The sequence below is a fragment of the Talpa europaea genome (genome assembly GCF_964194135.1).
Source record: "Talpa europaea genome assembly, chromosome: 10".
NCBI lineage: Eukaryota > Metazoa > Chordata > Mammalia > Eulipotyphla > Talpidae > Talpa > Talpa europaea.
In genome coordinates this window covers 96,875,948-96,888,186 of record NC_140077.1, presented here as the reverse complement: position 1 = coordinate 96,888,186, position 12,239 = coordinate 96,875,948, and positions in this window count along the sequence as shown.

Sequence of the window (12,239 nt, the reverse complement as noted above, 5' to 3'; positions counted from 1 at the left end):
ACGTGGGAGGGAAGAGCACAAGAGACCGTGGTGGTTCGTGGGTGTCCTTCATGGGTTCACGGGTGGGAATTTTATGGGGATTACACATGAGAGGAGAATGAACAGCAATGTAAGAAGTATATAAGTTAAAAATAAAATAAAATCCTGAGTTCATAGTTTATTAGTAGTCCTATTATATATGCAAAAAATTATGTTACACATTAACAAATTATCAGCAATAAGTGGACTACCACAACCAAAATTGTTACATGTAGCTCACATGACTGACAGTGGGAGCTTTTAAAAAACAAGTATTCAGTTTCCAACTCAAATGATTCTGACTTAGGACATCCTTTGAAAAGCTACCAATCATAAGATCCAGCATCTCATTTCTGAATATACGTTCAGAGAAAATGAAATTATACCTTAAATATCTGTGCACGTGCATGCCTGTGTTTATTGCAGCATTATTCACAATAACCAAAGTTTGCAAACCACCTAACTGTTAATGAAAGAATGGATAAAGAAATTATGGTATAGGGGCCTCCCTGGTGACACAGGGATTAAGTCTCAACACTATAAAGCTATTGGCAGCCACTGCAGCATGAGTTTGATCCCCAGCCAGGTAGATGACCCACATGGCGCAGCAGACCTCTCCTATCTCGCCCACTGTTCACCTCAGCAGTGTATTTAAGTCAATCCGCTAGTTTTGTTCCTCACGCTATCTCTGGTGAATGAATCCTCTCATCTTCCCGTACCTCTGGCCCACACTCCAGCTATTGTATGCATAAATAAATAAGTCTTAAAAAAAAATTGGGAATAAATACAATGGAATATTATTTAACCTTAAAGAATATCATTCAGGGCCTCCCTGGTGGTGCAGGGATTGAGCGCTGGGCTGCAAAGCTGCCTACAGCCTCTGCAGCTCTGGTTCGATCTACTGCTGCCGGCGAGGGTCCCGCATGGCGTGCAGACCTCTCCTGCCGTGCACGCTGCTCCCCTCAGCAGTGTATTTTGTCAGTCTGTCTGTTCTGCTCCCCGCTCTGGCTCTGGTGAATTCTCTCACCCTCCCGCGCTTCTGATTGTACCCAGTGCTTGTATAAATAAATAAATAAATAAATCTTTAAAAAAAAAAAAGAATATCATTCGGCCATTTGCAGAAACATGGATGAAACTGGATGTCATTATGCTAAAGAAACAAACCATAAAGAAAACATTATGTGATTTAACTTATGTATAAGTCTAAAAAAGGTTGACAGCCTCCCAGGTGGCGCAGCGGCTTGAGCACAGTGCTGTGAAGCTGTCCACGGCCTCTGCAGCACCGATTCGATTCCCAGCTGGCCAGAAAGATACCCACATGGTGCAGCAGACCTCTCCTGTCTCGCCCACTGCTCCCCTCAGCAGTGTTTTTGGTCATCTGACTGTTCTGCTCCCCGCTCTGTCTCTGGTGAAGTCTCTCACCCTCCTGCGCCTCTGGCCTGTACCCCAGTTCTTGTATGAATAAATAAATCTTTAAAAAAAAGAAATCAGTCATTCATTAAAAAAATAAATAAATAAAAGTAAAAAAGGTTGACCTCAAAGAAGCAGAGTAGAATAGTGATTACCAGGCTCTAGAGGGAGGGGAAAGTGGAGAGATGTTGGTCAAGCGTATTATGTTGTACTTATGCAGTATCAATTAGTTTAGAGATCTAATGTACACCATAACTATAGTTAGTAATACTATATTATACACCGGAAATTTGCTGAGAATAGCTTTCTAGTGCCTCAACCATATACACACAAACATAACAATGTGAGGAAGTGGACATATTAACTAGCTTTGCTGAAGTATCATCCCATTGTAACAGTGTAATTGAAAAGGGAGAGGTTCCAGGTTCCCTGCCACCAAAGAAAGTGTGGAGCTGACCGGCAAGAGAAGCTAGAAAGGACCAGGGAGAGCGACTTGAGGAGGCACTTGGAGCAGAGAGACATGTGAAGAAGAAATCACACTTGCTTCTTGCCAAGGACTTGGGGTACATAAAAGGAGACACTTGAAAGAGACCTGGGTGAGAGACCTGGGGGGGAAGCTGATAATGGCCTCTTCTATTTTGACTTGCATTTTGATTTTGCTCCTTTCCTTTTAGACTTTCCTGGCCACTTCTGCCCCATTCCGACGGGCCCCCCACTGCAGGTTTCTTAGACTGTGACTAGGTTTCAGGTCTCAGTGGCCCTGCTTTGCACCTACCCTGTTTGGCTGGGCATTTACTCACAAGGGGATGGGTAACTTTGTGTGTTTAATTGGAAACTATTACCTTCTCTTCTCTCTATTGCACACTAATTCTATTATAGTTCTTTTCCATTGAAGGTCTTACACATTAAGAGTATGTTTTAGAATAGGTAGTTTTGGGGGTCCCAAGGTGCCCTTCAGTCTGCCCAATAACACTTTCACCATGTCTTTGTCTAGAAAACTTCATGCTACACATATTAAATACACACACACACACATACATACACACAGTTTTGAGAAATAAAAAAAGCTCCCAGGAGAATCTGATGTGTTAGATTTAAGAATCACAGATTTACCATAAGTATAAATTTTATCATCATCTGTTATAAAGGGTCTGATTAAAGTTACAAAAAACAACTGTTAAAGGACAAGATATGGCCTATCTAGAGAGGAACATTCCTCTATTTTTTACAAGTTATGGAGTACTCTGTAGGGGGGGCAGGATGCTACACTCAAAAAAGTTGGGTAACACTAGATTTGAAAGGATTCTTTACTATGTAATTTTTAAAATACAATTCATGAATTAGAGGCAAATGAGATCTAAGATGAAGCAGTTCCCAAAATGATGGACAAAAGACATTGATACGTTAATCAGCATTATTTGAGTATAATCAGTATTTATTTCTCCTTTCAATCTTTCCCTAAAGATAGTCCAATGTTCTTTCACTTACAGTCAATAGCGTGCTAGACCAACTCTTACTGACTCTCAAGAGTTGATTGCTATGGGTCTGGGAGGTGAAAGGAAGCAAGGAATCCAGGGAATTCCAAGTTTTCTTATGAAACATGGGTGGCTTTTGTGCCAATTATCAGGGGAAAGTGATGGAGGAACAGTTTTCTGGGGGGAAATAATCAAGAATTTTGTTCTAAAGAACAGACATACAGACCAATGGAATCGAATAGAAAATCCAGAAATAAACCCACAGATTTATGGTCAACTAATCTTTGACAAAGGAGCAAAGACTATGCATTGGAGCAAAGAAAGTTTGTTCAATAAATGGCGCTGGGAAAACTGGGTCGCTACATGCAAAAGAATGAAGCTTGACCACTACCTCACACCATACACAAAAATCAACTCAAAATGGATTAAAGAACTAGACATAAGACCTGAAACCATAAAATACATAGAAGGAAATATAGGCGAAACACTACGTGATATTCACATCAAAAATATCTTTACAGACACATCACCCAAAGCAGTGATAGTGAAGGCAAAGATAAACAGCTGGGACTACATCAAATTAAAGAGCTTCTGCACAGCAAAAGAGACAATAACAATAACAAAGAGAAACCCCACCAACTGGGAGAACATTTTTGCACACAACACTAATGATAAAGGACTGATCACAAAAATCTGCAAAGAGCTGATGAGACTCAACAACAACAAAGAAAATAATCCAGTCAAAAAATGGGCAGAAGAGCTAAAAAGAAACTTCTCTGAAGAGGAAATGCAAATGGCCAACAGGCATATGAAAAAATGTTCAACATCACTTGTAATCAGGGAAATGCAAATCAAAACTACCATGAGATACCATCTTACACCAGTGAGAATGGCACATATTAAAAAAACTAGCAACAACAAATGTTGGCGAGGGTGTGGAGAAAAAGGAACTCTTCTGCACTGTTGGTGGGAGTGCAAACTGGTCCAACCACTATGGAGAGCTGTGTGGAGATTTCTGGACCTACTAAACATAGAGCTTCCATATGATCCAGCAATTCCACTCCTAGGTATTTGCCCAAAGGACACAGAAACATCAATTCCAAAGAACACCTGCACCCCTATGTTTATAGCAGCACTATTTACAATAGCTAAGCTTTGGAAACAACCCAAATGCCCAAAAATAGATGACTGGATCAAGAAGATGTGGTACATATACACCATGGAATATTACTCAGCATTCAAAAAAGATAAACACATGCAATTTGCAGCAACATGGATGGTGCTGGAAGGGATCATACTCAGTGAAATAAGCCAGAAAGAAAAAGAAAAATACCAGATGGTCTCACTCATAGCAGGAATCTAGAAAACTCAAATAAGGGACCAGGAAAATGAATAACTATAAGAAAGTGAAAATCAAAATCAACAAACAACTATGAACCAGAGACACTCTATGGGGGGTAGGGGGTGGGAGGAGAGGGATTGGGGTCAAAATAAGGGGGTTGCAATTGTATGGGGAATATAAAAATAAAATTTATTATAAAAAAAAAGAGTTGATTGCTAAATTTTTAGGAATTTTGTGAGCCCGTGATTAAAAAAATTCAAAATTAAATTAGATAGACTTATAGTTAAATCATTTATATTATAAGGAAAGATAATAAATACTTAAAGTTCATCACTTACTGATTATTTTACTATTATCTATGCCCATGGGGTTAATTACATCTATTGTGTCTAGATGGTGGCAATTAGTCATAATGAAAATGTTTATACCTCAGAAATTAGAAATCAGTAGAAATCAGAACAGCTATCCTCTCATTCTACCAAGTTGTTAGACATCACAGCCCATGGATTGATTCACTGACTTCCACATAAGGAAAACTTCATCCTACAGTTACACTCTGCTTTCCATCTGTCAAGGACTAAAGGAGCTTACCCTCTACCCTTCTGGATTCTTTAAGGTTGGCCAATAATCAAACAAGCATTAGAAAGATTGGTTAGAGAAAAAAGTCAAAAGACATTTTAATAATAACATGTATACCTTTTCTAATCTACAGAAAGCCCCAGCTTGACTGACTAGCTTGCCCATCTGTCTTCAGATGCCATCTAAAAAAGCTAGGCTAAGGGCCTCCTTGGTGATGCAAGAGTAATAAGATGCAGCACTATGAAGCAATCCACAGCCACTGCAGCATGAGTTCAATCCCCGGCCAGGGAGCCACCCACATGGCACAGTATACTTCTGACTCGCCCACTGCTCCCCTCAGCAGTGTATTTCAGTTAATCTGCCTGTTCTGTTCCCAACACTGTCTTTAGTGAATCCTCTCACTGCTCCCCCATACCTCTGGCCTGTACCCCTGTTCTTATTGCATAAATAAATGAATAAATAAATAAATAAAAAGCTAGGCTAAGACAGAAGAAATTTGTTGGGAGAAAGGGAGCAGTCAGGGAGTTTCTCAGGGAAGATACAGTAGTCAAATACATGCAGATTTATTCAAGTTCTGCCTTTTCCATTGAAAGGAGATAAAATTAGGTCTTCCTGGTAGACAAGACCTTACTGAAGTTTACATGTAAATATTTTTTTCAAAATCAGCCTCCATACAGCCTTCATAATCCCTTTCTGAAATCATTCTTTTGCTAAAAAGCATATTTTAGGATGGCAGATTTTTGCCCCCTTGGGATTCCTATTTCACCCCAAGTTGTTTTCTCCCATCGACATCCTCCAGTTTGATGACCCTCATCTCTATGATGAGTTTAAACTTTTTTTTTAATTTCAATTTTAGGATGTTTACTAAAATATGGCCGCATATCAGAAGTGAAACTCTTTTCAGTGAGATGATAAAAGAGTATAATCTCCATAAAGAGGGGAGGTTCCCTGTGCTGCCAAATGAAGGGTGGAGCTAAGCAAGGAGGAGAAACCAATGAAAACTGGGAGAAGAGGCTTGGCGAGGAAACTTGGAGGAGACACGTGCAGCGGAGAGACAGATGAAGACGAGCCTGCTTGCTTCTCAGCTTTGGACTTGCACCAGGGACTTGGAAGGAGACACTCGGGCGAGAGACAGGTAGGAACCCTGAAAATGACTGTCTTTACCTTGATTTGTACTTTGATTTTGTTCCTTTCAGCCCAGACTTGCCTGGTCCCTTCTGCTTCTTTCCTGTGATTTCCCACCAGAAGATCCCTTAGACTTGCAACAACATTTTGGGCCTCACAAGCCCTGCTTGGACCAACCCTGTTTGGGCGTTTACACACAAGGCGATGGACAACTTTGGGTGTTTTATTGGGAAACGATTATCCTTCTCTTCTCTTCTCTTTCTATGTGCACTAATCTATTAGAGTTCTCTTACACTGAGAGTTTGCTTTGTCTTTATGCACCGGATGGCAGAATAGCTTTAGAGTGAAAACGTTTGGTGGGGTCCCATGGCACCCCTTAGTCTTCTCCCTAATGAGATGTGATGTTAGAATGTGCATAGTTGGGCCTCCCCAGTGGTGCAGCGGTTGAGCGCTGGCCTGTGAAGCTACCCGCAGCCTCTGCAGCACCGGTTCCATTCCTGGCCGCTGGGCGAGGGTCCCACATGGCGCGCAGACCTCTCCTGCCTCCCTCTGCTCCCCTCAGCAGTGTACTTCGCCACTCTGCCTGTTCTGCTCGGGCTTTGGTGAATTCTCTCACCCTCCTGTGCTTCTGACTGTACCCAGTGCTTGTATAAATAAATAAATAAATCTTTAAAAATAAAAAAGAATGTGTGTAGTCATGATTGAAAACCAGCCAACCAATAGTAGGGATCTAGTCATTTCGCTGAACACTGCCAATAAAGCTTTCAGGCCCTTCATGAAGGTGGGTCCAGTAACCTGCGTCTCTTTTGGGTCTTATGCTGGGAAACTGGTAGTGACCACAGATACATTGATCAGAACAGAGCTTTGGTTGATAGACATTGCATTGAGGTAAGAAGACAGGTTATGCCTTTCACAGGCATGCCGTTCACTGATTTCATCCTCAAGTCCCCACATAGTTTCCACCAAAAGTATGTTAGGCAAGCCTGGCAGAAAACAGATAGCAATGTAAAAGGGACAGCCACAAGATGAGCCAAGAAGATTGAAGCCAGAGAATAGAAGGCCAAGATGAAAGATTTTGATTTTGATAAAGTCACGAAAACAAAGAAAATAAGGAACAGAATAATCACGTTTGAAGTTAAGAAGTTTCCAAAAGCAGCTTTCCTGAAAACTTCTCCCAAAAAAGCACCAGCTACAAAGGTTCAGACACTAAAAAGATGCCATTGCAGCCACAGCCTAGGAGGATCCTGTCCAGAAAACTGCAGGCCAAACAGGAACATCTCCCAAAACTCAGAAAGGTGAGAAATTTCCAGCTCAAAATACACGTGCTCCAAAGGAATTTGAAAAGAAAAAAGAGGTGTTTATAAAAGAAATAAAGGTTCTTTTTTGATAGGCAGCAAATCCTAAAAAAGAAAAAGAAACCTATGCTTACAAATAAAGGTTGTTTTGAAATATAATGTAGATCAATTTACATAGTCTAGACACTATTTTTTATCTTTATACCACCATTTTACCAGATAATATTGCTGCCATATACCCTTCCCCACCCCCACAAAGTTACTCCACAACTCTGTCCCACTGCTTGATAATGCACTTAAGGACTTAAACTGTTCTTTCTGAGCTTCAACCTCATTTTGGACATCCAGTCTATTAGGTATATTGTATCTTGCCATTATCCACTCATACTTTTATCTAGCTAAGGCATTCTCTAGCATATCATGAGAATCTTCTTAATGCTAATAGTTCTTCTAAGTTTCCTGGAGATAATGCACTGTCCCTCCTTGTTCCATTAGACTCATTCATAACATGGAAAAAACACTTCTGCAAGCCCTCACATACCCACATTTCCTTATTTTACACATTCTCAACCTTGCAACATCCAACCCTAAATACTAGGTCCTTTGATGTGCCTCCACCAGACCTGTTTATCAATTTTCACTCACTAGTTGAAGAAGCTATTGGGTCTATCACATAAAGCTATTGGGTGAAATTGCAGCACTGTGAAGCTATCTTCAGCCACTGCAGCACGAGTTTAATCCCTGGCCAGCATGGCGCAGCAGACCTCTCCTGTCTTGCCCCTTGCTCCCCTCAGCAGTGTATTTCAGTCAATCTGCCTGTTCTGGTCCCCACTCTGTCTCTGGTGAATCCTCTCATCCCCCGTACCTCTGGCCTGTGCCCCAGTTCTTGTATGCAAAAATAAAATATATCTTTTAAAAAAAAGAACCTAGGAGTCCTATAAAATTGATTACAAGATGCTGGGCCTCCCCAGTGGTGCAGCGGTTGAGCGCTGGGTTGCAAAGCTGCCCGCAGCCTCTGCGGCGCCGGTTTGATCCCCGGCTACTCCCTGGCCACGGGAGGAGGGTCCCACATGGCGCGCAGACCTCTCCTGCCACCCGCTGCTCCCCTCAGCAGTGTACTTCGGTCCTTCTGCTTGCTCTGCTCCCCGCTCTGGCTCTGGTGAATTCTCTCACCCTCCCGCGCTTCTGACTGTACCCAGTGCATGTACAAACAAACGAACAAATAAATAAATAAATGCCTCTTTAAAAAAAAAAAATTTGATTACAAGATGCTGTTTTACCTTATCTAAGACTAGTCCACATTGTTTCTTAGCCCCTTGGGGTAACAAACAGTTCAATTGTCACTTAACCATACTGGTATGGACACACACTTCACAATGTCCTGCCTAAACTATAGCACTTCTGAATTCAAAGCCTGCTCTGACACTGAGTCTGAGCAGGAAGCCCCTGAAGTGTAGGGGGAAGAACGCTATCGCAGGTATCCTGTGTTCACCTTCCAAATATTTGATTGTGCCCAAGCCCTAGCAACTTCAGTTTTTACCGTAATTCAAGTTTAAAATATCATATTATTAGTCATAACAACAAATCCAGCAATAATATTTTGCATTTGGACACTACATTAGCTTTGCTTGCCATGTGTCATATATAATATCTCAGAGACCTTCATAAGATAAGTGAAGACACTGGGATTCTGAGGAATTAAGGCCTTTCTCTTTAGATGCTGGTATCTTGCCCAAGGGCACACAGGTAGTTAGTGGAGAATTTGGGAGCTAGGAACCAGCTTTGGGATCTCCATCCGCTCAATCAAATGCTCCTTCCATTATCTCTCCAAACTATTCATTGCTCTATCTTTTATCTTTGTACTGTATTTTGATCCAGAGGACTTACAGAAGATAGTTCTCAAACACACACATTTTTAAAACAATCAAATTATAACTGATTGAGTAAAAATTCCTTGGGGGTAAAACATGTAAATTCACCAGTGAAGCCCCCAATAAGGCCTGGTGTGATTGTACCTCTCATCTTTAGAACAGACTTCCCAATTCCACCCCCCAAAATATAGGTTATTATGCTCCCACAATCATTTGAAGATGGCTTCAGAGGAAATTGAAAGCTTAATGAATCAAATCCGGCTTACATTTAATAGACCTGCAAAAACCTCTCTGACATGGTATGTTGATAGCTTTGCAATAAAAATTTAAATTTAATAACTTCTTAATTTGGAAGGTAATAAAGCTACAACAAAAGTCAAACTTCAAAATTGCTTTCAGCGAGGCAAATTAGATGAGGCACCACTCTGCAAATGCTATTTGAAGCACCCACCTCCACAATCTAAACTCCTCCACCACAGCAAAGTTCACAATCCCCACCATGTTGCAGAAGGAAACATGTGTGATTCTTCTGAAGGTCACGTGAGGATGCTATTGAGTGTCCTACCTATGTTCCCTGCCACTGGCCTTTCCAAGCCTAAGATCTCAGCTGGGGTACCTGCAGCACAGAACCCATCTCCAATCTGACTCTTTATCAACATATATTCATAATCTCGAGCAAGTCACTCAGGGAAAATATTGGTTTGTGTCTAGTGAGGGAGGTTAATAAAAATCAAAGCATGATAAGGCAGTCACAGGCCCAACAAAGTTGGGAGACAGGGCTGTAGCTGATGTATCCCAGAATGGGCTTGAGTCATGTCTGCATAGCAAAAGTCTACAGTAACAGCAAACTAACCAAGAAGTGCCAATATTGATAAGCCACAAAAAAACTAAGTAATTAAATTAACCAACTGCTATCTTAGGAAATCTGAAGTAGAGGATGAAACAGCTGAGTGGATGTTCATGTAGGAAAATCCATGTTTTATAGGGATTGCGAAGCCTTGTCTTAGTCCTGCTTCTGCCTTCCCCAATCTTGATTAGAAATGGAGACCCAAAGCCAGTCTCAAAAGTTTCATAACATAGGGGCCTCCCAGGTGGCACAGCGGTAGAGCGCTGGGTTGCGAAGCTGCCCACAGCCTCTGCAGCGCCAGTTCGATCCCCGGCCGCCGGCGAGAGTCCCACATGGCGTGCAGACCTCTCCTGCCGCCCGCTGTTCCCCTCAGCAGTGTACTTCATCTGTCTGCCTGTTCTGCTCTCTCCTCTGGCTCTGGTGAATTCTCTCACCCTCCCGCACTTCTGACTGTACCCAATGCTTGTATAAATAAATAAATAAAATCTTTAAAAAAAAAAAAAAAAACACAGATAAACTTTAAAAAAAAAAAAAAAGTTTCATAACATAAATTCACTTCATGCAAATGCAGAGAGAGCTTAAAGTTACTTCCCAAGTCTCTCAATTCTGGTAACTACCTTGGACCAGTTAGAAAGAAAACCAGTTGGTGCAGGGGAGATATATAATTAGCCAATGTAGAAACATCATTCCTCTCAAGTAAGCAAACATACCCTGTTCATGGAAGATCCCTAAAAAAATAAATTCTTAACTTGGGGACATATACAAAAGACTGACGAGAGGTATCTTGGTTGTCACTGACCAATATTTGGCAGATACTTAAATCCAGCCCTAACTAAACAGGGCCTTGATCTAGAAAGACTGCCAGCCTGTCTTTCAACAAACAAAACTATCACAGAAATCAAAGCACTACTTTCTTAAAAAAAACCTGTTGAGGTTGCTTATCTGAGAAGCAACCCACATCTCTTAGAAAGACACCTCAGACTACAGGTTTCAGACATAAACTCCACAAGGAAGGAAGTAGAGAATAAGGTCTAGGACACACTTCCCACCCCTGCAGGCTTGCTTGTGAAATCATTCTTTCAAGAGTCCATGTATCCCTTTATGGGAACGCCAAGATTGAGGTGAGAGGAAACAGAGAAGCCCAAAATTAGAACTAGGGCCTCCCCGGTGGCGCAAGGGGTTAAGATGCAACCTATGAAGCAATCCACAGCCACTGCAGCTTGAGTTCAATCCCCGGCCAGGGAGCTACCCACATGGAACAGCAGACCTCTCCTGCTTGCCGGCTGCTCCCCTCAGCAGTGTATTTCAGTCAATCTGCCTGTTCTGTTCTCCACTCTGTCTCTGGGGAATCCTCTCACCCCCCACACCTCTGGCCTGTACCCAGCTCTTGTATGCATAAATAAATAAATCTTTAAAAAAAAACAAAAATTAGAACTAAGAAACTTCTTTTGGTTGACAACTTAACTGTCTCAATTGGAAGATCTGTTAGATCAGTTGAAGGTGATTGAAAGCTACTAAAAGCTGCTCCTCCACAGGATCATTGATGATAGAATTATCAATAAGGCATACATAATGTAAAACAAGAAAGATGAAAGAAATATTTCTTTGAAAGATTTAGATGATAAAGTGCTTGGTTACCTTATTAATAGTTTACATGACTTTTTTTAAAGTAGGTTTTTTTTTAAAAAAAGATTTATTTATTTATACAAGGACTGGGGTACAGGTCAGATGTGCGGGAGGGCGAGAGGATTCACCAGAGTCAGAGCGGGGAGCAGAACAGGCAGACTGACAGATATACACTGCTGAAGGGAGCAGCAGGTGAGACAGGAGAGGTCTGTCCCACCATGTGGGTATCTCTACAGCCGGCAGGGATTGAACCAGCGTTGCAGAGGCTGCAGACAGCTTCACAGCCCTGCGCTCAACCACTTGCCCACCGGGGAGGCCCAGTTTACATGAATTTCATCTGCTTACTGTGTCCTTCTTGGCCACTGGACCCCAGCGAACCTGGCATCATGGAGGATTAGAGACACAGCCCCACATCTGACCTTGCTGAGATCAGGACATCACCCACCTGGGTTGCTTTCTCATCTCTAGAATGGAAGAAGTAGCACTTCAATATCTCATCTCAGTGGTTCTCTTAAAAATCATGATGCTATAGGAAAAATCTTTTTTTTGGCTCACCCAGCCCCACCCACTCAGTCTTCACCTTCTACTTTACCTCCTATCTATGGAACATCACTCCATAGATATTTCTGCCTCAACTCTGGGTATCTTCAT